We start from the raw sequence: 9598 nt of genomic DNA on the forward strand, positions 1-9598 counted from the left end.
AAATGGCAGAAGTCAAGTTCATCCTTCTGGTAGACCACACTGCAAGATTAAAAAGTGTGATGGTGTAAACTGACATGACAAAAGGACGGCAAAAAGTTTCTAAATCTTGAAAAGACAATGTGAATATACATGTTCTCAATGAAATCATTTTAAAAACTTTTATCAGGGGCGCCTGGGTGGCTCAGTGGGTTAAAGCCTCTGCCTTTGGCTCAGGTCATGATCCCAGGGTCCTGGGATCGAGCCCCACATCTGGCGCTCTGCTCCTCGGAGATCCTGCTTCCTCCTCTCTCTGCCTGCCTACCTGTGATCTCTCTCTCTCTGTCAAATAAATAAATAAAATATTTTTAAAAAATAAAAATAAAATAAAAAGTTTTATCATTTTTCACACATCTGTATTTGGTTGTGGCTTATAAAGTACATACTTGCACTATTTAAGAAGTATGTATACATAATTTACCAATAAATAAATGTATTTTGGAATATTTGTCCAAAAATGTTTTAATGATGGGAGGTGTTTTCAAAAAAATAGGGGGACAATACTCACCTTGGTAGCACATACAGCAAAATTGGAACAATACACAGATTAGCATGACCCGTGCGCAAGAGTGACGTACAAATTTACGAAGTGTTTCATATTAAAAAATAAAAAAAAAAATTGGAGGTATCACTGGTCTAGAGAAAGCACTAGGGTTAAATTTCTAATATAAAAAGAACAATAGCTTAGTAGCTACCTATCTAGAAATTTTGTCAGCTTTATTTCTTCCCAATATTTTGCACTAAATGGCAAATATAGAAGAAGCAGTGAGGTTTGGGGACAGTCTATTTCCAATGATGCTTATGAAAACATAATTATGCTATTCCACCTGTGTAGATAGTGTCAATGACACTATTATCATTATGCCAATGATAGTAGTGTCAATGATATAATTTATATGTAAATAGATAAAGACAATGATTTTTTGGAACAGTAGCATATAAAGATTGGAAAAAGACATGTAATTAAACACAATTTTCTTGTAAGGTGAGTCATTTCCTTGCAACATTCTTACTCAATATAAATTCCAACAGAACTTCCAGAATATTTGAGTCATGACCTGAACCTGCTTTGTCTGAAGCTGGCATTCCTTCCTACCACAGAGAAGCAGAGGTCTCTGAAGGAAAAAAAAAAAAAAAAAAAAGTCAGTCTCTTTGCCAACTTTACAAGTTGGTCATAGCTATAATCATCAATTCCTTCACAGATACAGAGTTTGCATATAAGATTTTGTGTGTGTGTATGTGTCCTATAGCTCTGGGCAGGTATTCAATTTAGTGGTGATATTACCACTAATGCATATGCTTTAGGTTAACAAGCATGGAACAAATAATATTTTTATTTAACTGCCGACCAAATTTTAGATACCTAAATTCTAGGTGTATGACTTGAAATACCATTGTGCTTTAATGTAATCAATGGGTAACATCTAGTTCCTTATTTCAGATGTAGGAATTACAATCCAGTCAGAAAGAATACAAAGAAAGTGCTAACAACTCAAAGCGAAATTCATACAGCTTAGAACACAAAACCACCTGGAAATGAACCAGAATGAATAAATGAATTTGTCTACATAAATTAGCAAGTCTCAGGCTACGACATATGAATAGACTGGACTCTAAGACTGAGGCTGAAACTGACTTGAAAACGATGAAAAATCCAGTTCTATAAATGGCTATAGGAAAAAAAATTTAATTGTGAAAGCAGCTTTTTATTAGACATTGAGCTTTTTCAGCCACACATGCAAATGCAATTACAGCAATTTTATCAGTAGTTGTGTACAAACTTGAATAGTAATTGTACACATGTATATAGTTTCATTAGAATTTAATGCTTATCTTTCCAAAATATGTTAACTAAAATTTAACTGTTTTTAGTTGAATAAAACAAAATAATGATACTGATATCAGTTACTCATAACTAAAATTTTTTTCCCTCTTTAATTTGGGCTTCTATTTAAAATTAATATGCAGAATACCATCAAAACTTTTCATTAAGCAAGGAGGAAAACCTTTATCCACTTAGAAAAAAAATAGCCCAACATAAACCCACAGCCAAGTACTAATCTAGATTTAATAGTTGATATCATAGTGACTTTTATGATTTCCTTAGGGTAATGCTAAAAAGCTTTAAAGCAGTTTGCCTCAAATTGTGTCTTTCCTGGGTTTGCTACTCATCCAAAACATAACCCATTAAGGACTGTTAAGTAAGAAAACAAGAAAAATTAATAGGAAAACATGCATTGTGCATTTATTTATAAAATCTATATTATTTAAATATATTTTGTATCACCAGATTGAAAATCTGTAGTTCTTCTAAATGCAAAGATGCTTAAATATCAGCATTTTAGGGGTTCCTGGATGGCTCCATTGATTAAGCGTCTGATGTTGATTTTGGCTCAGGTCATGATCTCATGGGTCATGAAATCGAGTTCCAGGGTAAAATCCACACTCAGCATGGAGTCTGCTTGAAGATTCTCTCCCTGTCCCTCCTCCAACTTACATGCTCTCTTTCTCTCTCTCTCAAAGAAATAGATAATCTTTTTAAAAAATCAGCATTTTATTGTGAATATTTTGCAAGTAAATATATATGATCTTGGAACTTGAAAAGATTCTTAACACATCTAAGGATGTATGAAATAGACATAATTTAAATAAAGTATGATAATTTGTGCAAAGTTCTTACCTATGAATAAGGAGATTTGGAACATTTAAAAATCAGTTAAATTCATCTCATAAACATGGCTTGATTATACACACATTATTGTATCTCATATTATTGTAGACATTGGCAGCAAAAATTATTAGTACATGTTTTCTGCCACTAAAGACCTTATGTAATACAGAAAAGAGTCATTAGTATCACCAGCTCTAAGAATAACAAAATGCAAGGGGAGAGAGTCATTTACTCTTTAACATTTTGGCCTATTGGCAAATACTTGGAAAAAAAGTGGTGTTTGAGAAGAGCGTTATAAAACGAGAAGGAATTCCACAGGCAGAGAAGCCAAAGAAATATTCCATTCCATCCCATTGCAAACATCTCATTTTCTCATTTCCACATTTCAAAATTATCTAGATCATTTTAAAACTTTCTTTTCCCTCAGGTTTTGTTTGAAAGGACATTTGCTATGAGAAATCATCTATGAGCCAACAATACTAAATAGTTTTGCTAAATCTATTTTTATCCATTTTACTGATTACTTGGTATAGATTATGGGCTTTTAGTATCCAGACTTGTGTCTTTCATTTTTATGTGCTTTACTTTAATTATTTCTTGCATGATTTCCTTTCATTCTCTTTTCTCTCTTTCTGGAATTATTATTTTGGAATGTTTGACTTCTCAGCATCAGGAGTCCTCTCAATTTCTTTCCTTTTTTTTTTTAAGATTTTATTTATTTATTTGACAGACAGAGATCACAAGGAGGCAGAGAGGCAGGCAGAGAGAGAGGTGGAAGCAGGCTCCCTCCTGAGCAGAGAGCCCGATGTGGGGCTGGATCTCAGGACGCTGGGATCATGACCTGAGCCAAAGGCAGAGGCTTTAACCCACTGAGCCACCCAGGTGCCCCAGTCCTCTCAATTTCTTATATTCACTGCGCTACCCCATGTTTTCCCTTGTTTCATTTTCTTCACTGTATAATCAACCATTTTGTTGAATTTTTCATCTCAATCACATATATTTAATTTTAAAAGCTCTTTTTTGTATTGTTCTTTTTTTTTTTTTTTTTTTTTGTCTTATTCCTGTATCATGGGTTCAATGTGGAGTAGGCACGGAAGGCTGGCCGTTCTGGACATGTGTGGTAGCCATAGTTCCCACCATGTCCCCCTTGTCTCACTTGATATTTACATCCTTGTGTAATCCCCCTCCCCCTTGAGTGTGTGCTGACCTAGTGACTTGCTTCTAATGTATTGAACTGGCAAACGTGATAGACTGTAATCCCAGAGATTAGGCTGTAAATAATTATAACTCTTGTCATGCTCACATACTCTTTCACCTTTTCAACTTACATTGATGAAGCAAGATGCAATGTTGAAGAGACTCACGTGGTAAGGAACTAAAGATAGCCTCTGACAAAGAGCCTACAAGGAAGCAAATCCTGCCAACAACAAAGTAAGTAAGTTCAGAAGAGGGTCCCTCACCAGCTGAGTATTGAAGTAACTACAGCTCCCTCTGATACCTTGATTTCAGCTTCTGAAGGACATTACCCACACATTACAGCTAAGCTCTGTCCAGTTTCCAGGTCTACAGAAGCTTTGAAGTGATCCGTGTGATTTCAAGCAACTGAGCATTGAGGAAATTTGTTGCTATGCAGGACACTATTCTTATCTTCATTTTGCCTGATATTAACTAGAATATGAGCTTCTCTTTAACTTTTTCAGAGAATAAAACTCAAGGTTTGAATGGAGTAAGGAAGAGGGCAATTTACCTAACTGCACAGATTGGGAAACAGAATCTGGGAATCTAGTTCTTTTTAAAACACACTTTCAACTTAAATTTGCATTTTTATTCTATTGTTCCACTATCTGAATTACATAATGCCATAAATTTCAGAGCCTTCTTCAGACTAGTAGCAAAAATCAGTCTATTTAACAAACCGTAGAGACACTTAATCTCAGGAAACAAAGTGAGGGTTGCTGGAAGGGAAGGGGTGGCTGGGTGATGGACATTGGGGAGGGTATGTTCTATGGTGAGTGCTGTGAATTGTGTAAGACTGATGAATCACAGACCTGTACCCCTGAAACAAATAATACCTTATATGTTAATAAAAAATAAGTCTGTTTAAATAAAAAGAATGAAATCTTGCCATTTGCAATGACATGGATGGAGCTAGAGAGTGTAATGCTAAACGAAATAAGACAGCTACCATATGATCTCACTCGTATGTGGAATTTAAGAAACAAAACAAATGATCAAGAGAATAAAAAAGAGAATTAGAGAGAAGTGAAGAAATAGACTCTTAACTGCTGAGAACACACTGATGATTACCAGAGGAAAGGTGGGTGGGAGGATGGGTTAAACAGGTGTTGGGCATTAAGGTGTGCACTTGTTCTAACAAGCACTGGGTGATGCATGGAATTGTTGAATCACAATATTATATACCTGAAACTAATATAACACTAGATATTAACTAAAATAAAATCTGAAAGGAAATATTGGGATGCTTATTAGTTTTCCCCACTGTTGATTAAACTCCAATTTTCTTGGGACTCTTAGATTATATAATCACTCATTCAATTATAGTCCATCTTCCAAAATATTTTTCTGTTGTCTCCTTTTCTGTTCTCTTGCTCCTTATGACTTTGTGTTAAGTCCCTTATTAGTAATTTTAAAAATCCCTTCATTAGTAATTTTAGTTGAGTTTCAGAGGCAATCTATAGCGGATCATGTGTTTTCAATCTACGTCCCCCCCCCCCCCCTTTTAAGTAGGCTCTACAGCCAGTGTGGAGCCCAATGCAGGGCTTGAGCTCATGACCCTGAGATCATGACCTGAGCCAAGATCAAGAGTCATATGCTCAACTGACTGGGCCACTCAGGCACTGCTCAATCTACTATGTTTAAGCAATGCACAAGTTCATCAGCGTTTTTAACGATTTTAAGAAATTAAGGATACTGTAAATATTTGGGTGGAGTTAAGGGTACATGAATATTATATGTGGCTTTTTGCACTTTAAAAATATTTTTAATGTCAAATTTAAGTTTCAAAAACCCTTTATTTGGTCTACATGATACAGTTCTTGGATTTTTCATAGTACTGCCTTACTGCATGATAATAAAAGTTTTAACCCACTTAATGTGATTAGAACATCCAAAATGGAAAATATAAAAAGGGACTTCAGGTAAAACTCCCAATGCAAATTAATTAAGATGACTGATTTTTACTTTTCACATGCTCTTTTCTTTTCTTTTCTTTCTTCTTCTCTTTCTTTATTTCTGTCTTTTTCTTTCTTTCTTCTGGAAAAGAAAAACCTTTGTACATAAATAAATATAATATTTGTCCAACAGTGTGGTTGGAGAAACCAAGTCATAATCCTATGCCCACAATGTAATGATGTTAAAATGATGTAATGTAATGATGTTAAAAAATGATGTTTCCATTTTCTTCAGGCCAGCCGCTTGACATTTCAAAAGATAAGAAGCACTGCTCAGCTTGAATGAACTCAAAAATATCTCTGCAAATGTATTTGAACTCATCTTTTGAAATGTCAGTTTGGGATGAAGTGATATGAGTTACTCATTCGCGTATAAGCATTAAGAATCTAAAATAATTTTTTTAAGAAGAGAGAATGATGTTGAAGAATATATTTTTTCACTAAATCAAGGAAATAAAAGTTTGTGGCTATTATTTCATTAAGAAAATTAGTTATCTACTATTAAGATACTTGAAGTTTAAATATAGAAATATAGATTTATATATCAAGATTTTAATTTGATTTAAAAATGTTCTCCTTAGCTTTCTTTTTTTATTTATTCACCTTCCACTAGCTATTTCACTTGCTGTTTTATATTTATGTGGAACATTCTTGTGTGTCCTAATATTTTCTTTGCAAAGAGATTGTACAATTGGATTTGATTCATCCTGTCATTTTGTTGTTGTTGCTGATAACTTGGAGGTGCAATTGGAGTGGTAATAAATCACATATATTTAAAAATTAATGGTGAAAATTGACTTACGCATGGCCCAAAAATTGCACTCTTGGGCATTTACTCCAAAGATATGACACTTATTTACACACAGGAATTTGTATACATAAATGTTCTTAGAAGCTTTATTTGTGATAGCCCAAAGCTGAAAACTACCCAAATGTCCATCAGTGAGTGAATTGTTAAACAAATTGTGGTACATCCATGCTATATAATACTACTTAGCAATAAAAAGGAATATATATATATATATATATGTATATATATATAAAATTTGGATGATGAACTTCAAGGAAATTATATTAAATGAAAAAAAGTCAATCATAAATGGGTACATACTACATCATTCTTCTTCTGTAACATTGTGAAATAACATAAAAATATAAATGGAAAATAATTTATTAGTGGTTTCCAAGGGCTAGGGGTGGAGGGATATATGCAGCTATAACGGGGTAACATGAGGGGATATTTTGGTGATAGTACAAGTGTAAACTGCACACACATACACACATGAGTGCATTTATACCTGTTGAAGTGTGAATACATCCTATAAATTGTGCCAATGTCAATTTCTTTATTTTAATATTGTGTTACAAATGTGTTATATTAACATAGGGGAGATTAAGGAATATAGGGAAGGATTCATGGAATTTCTTTGTACATATCTTTGCAATGTCTTGTGAATCTATAATTACTTCAAAATGAAATGTCTACAAAAATTCACTTATAGTAAAATAATTTTCATAGGCAGAACCTTAAGAGACAATGCAGTGCTTAAAAGTTTGCATTTTGGGACTCTGACACATTTTGAAGGTGCTAATGTTCACTTCCATTCATCTCCCAGTGGGAGGCTGGTGTGCTCAGACTAGTCCACTGTGTACGTCTGTAGGAAGGCTTCATACACGTGCCCATGAACAAGAACTTGGAGGTGTTTTTTTAAATATTGAATGTGCATTTATATTTTGCCTTTTGGGTTTTTTGTTTGTTTGTTTGTAAACATGGAATAGAATCTGATTCGAGGATACAATAATACTGGGACTATATTTTGTATAAGTAAAGAAAAAGATAATTTATATATATTTATGTAGAATTTTTATTCTCTGGAAAAAATTAAAATTATTTGTTTAATATTTAAATAAATATTTATAAAATAATACACCCATTTTCATATTTTATTGACTTCCATTTACTAAAAATTTCAGCCTTAACAATAAAAACTATTGGTAGGTTCTAAACAACTATTTCAATTGATGATTTATGTTCATGCCTACAGTTCCCTTGTTGAGTAATGTTCCTTCTCAGAGGCCATGGGTACTGACAGGTAAATCCATTTTCATTTACAAGACAAAAAAATGTTCATAGTACTTTTAATGAAATCAACTAGTTTTACTATGAATCTTTACGAACATTTTCATATGCTATCTCCTTATATGTCCTTTATTTTCATACCTTATTTTCATACCTTATGTCCTTTAATTGCTTAAAAGTAGTTAATGATATGTATTTGTTGTTTCTATATAGCTCTCATATTTTTATAAAGTTTATAAAACAAGGAGGAGACATGAAGGAAAAAGGGTTGTTTCAGAAGCTGGCTCTATTTTGAGACAGTGGGACTATGGAAATCTATGATTTTTTTTTTTCAGTTATATGTGTTGAGAATCTTTGGGCATAAGGTTACTGTAGAAAATGAACTTGCAAATCTTCTGTTTAATTGAAAAGATGGGAATTTAGGTCCTTGAAGAAGGGAAAGATGAAAAGTATAAAAGAGAAAGCCAGGAAAATTGATACCAGGAAAGAAATTGATGAAAAGATCCGCTTCAGAGAAATTTGTAGTGATATTTCAGGCTATCAGATTTTAGAACACTGAAGTCAAATATCAATATTTGGTGATTCTGTGTTACAATCTTCCTCTCATTTCAAAAGGTTAAGAAAATTAGCTATTTAAAGTCTATAATTATTACAGTAGAGGAAGAGGGACATAGCCAATTATGAGGTAAACCAGTGTGGAAAGAAGAACAGAACTGCCATCAACTAAGTAAGGGTGGTGGAGATTCCAGCAGTAAATGCATTGGACATGAAGTACACAACAGAAATTATGTCTCTCAACATTGTCAGAATACTTGGAAATGCTATGGACATACCACAGAAATGATTATATCCTCCAGCTCTTTTCAGAATAGGGGCAGTAGCTGACTGAAAGAACTTGATTTACTAATTTGTGGTAACATAAAGTTCTTCATTATCACTGTATCTCAACTCTCCTCTGTCCTTTTCTCTTTCTCTTATTTTTGTTTTCCTTATTGTGCATCTGTGTGTTATGTGTATGTGTATTTCTTCTAGGATACTTTTTACTTCTATGTTTCCATGGTTATATAAGTAATAAATGCCAGTTATAGAAAATGCAAAAATAAAAGTGGAAAAATAAATCCAAACTATCCCACCAGTCGTATACAGATGTCACTAATGATACATTGCTTTCCAAATTAAAAAAAAAATGCTTTATATTGTGCTTTTATAATCTGATATTTTAGAGTTCTTTTTTTAAGTATGCATATATTCTTCCAAACATTTAAATGATTCCATGGTGTTGTATTATTATACAGATGTATTTAACACTTCTTATTGACCATTAATTTCTGATTTTTACCCATTAATTATGGGGGAAGAAAGGAAGATGGCAGTGGAACAGGAGGACCCTAGGAAGAGGCTCTCCTCTTCCCATGAACACAACTTGATAACTATCAAACCATCCTAAATGGCCCAGAAATGTACCTGAAGACTGACAGACCAAGTTTTAGGACTAAAGGGAGAGAAGAGACAACATGGAAGAAGGTAGGAAGTGCAGAGATGTGGTTTAGGAGAGAAATGGATCACTGGTGCTGTGGAAGCAAGGGAGATATAGTCTCAGAAAAGGGCAAGACAGAGGAG

General features: G+C 33.6%; 1 non-coding gene across 1 annotated transcript; it reads left to right on the forward strand.

The window, feature by feature from the left end:
• Positions 1–536: 536 nt before the first annotated feature.
• On the forward strand, positions 537–640 carry LOC123937811. The gene has a single exon (XR_006817597.1). It is a non-coding gene; the product is annotated as a U6 spliceosomal RNA (small nuclear RNA).
• Positions 641–9598: the final 8958 nt, after the last annotated feature.

The sequence above is a fragment of the Meles meles genome, chromosome 2 (assembly GCF_922984935.1).
Source record: "Meles meles chromosome 2, mMelMel3.1 paternal haplotype, whole genome shotgun sequence".
NCBI classification, from domain to species: domain Eukaryota; kingdom Metazoa; phylum Chordata; class Mammalia; order Carnivora; family Mustelidae; genus Meles; species Meles meles.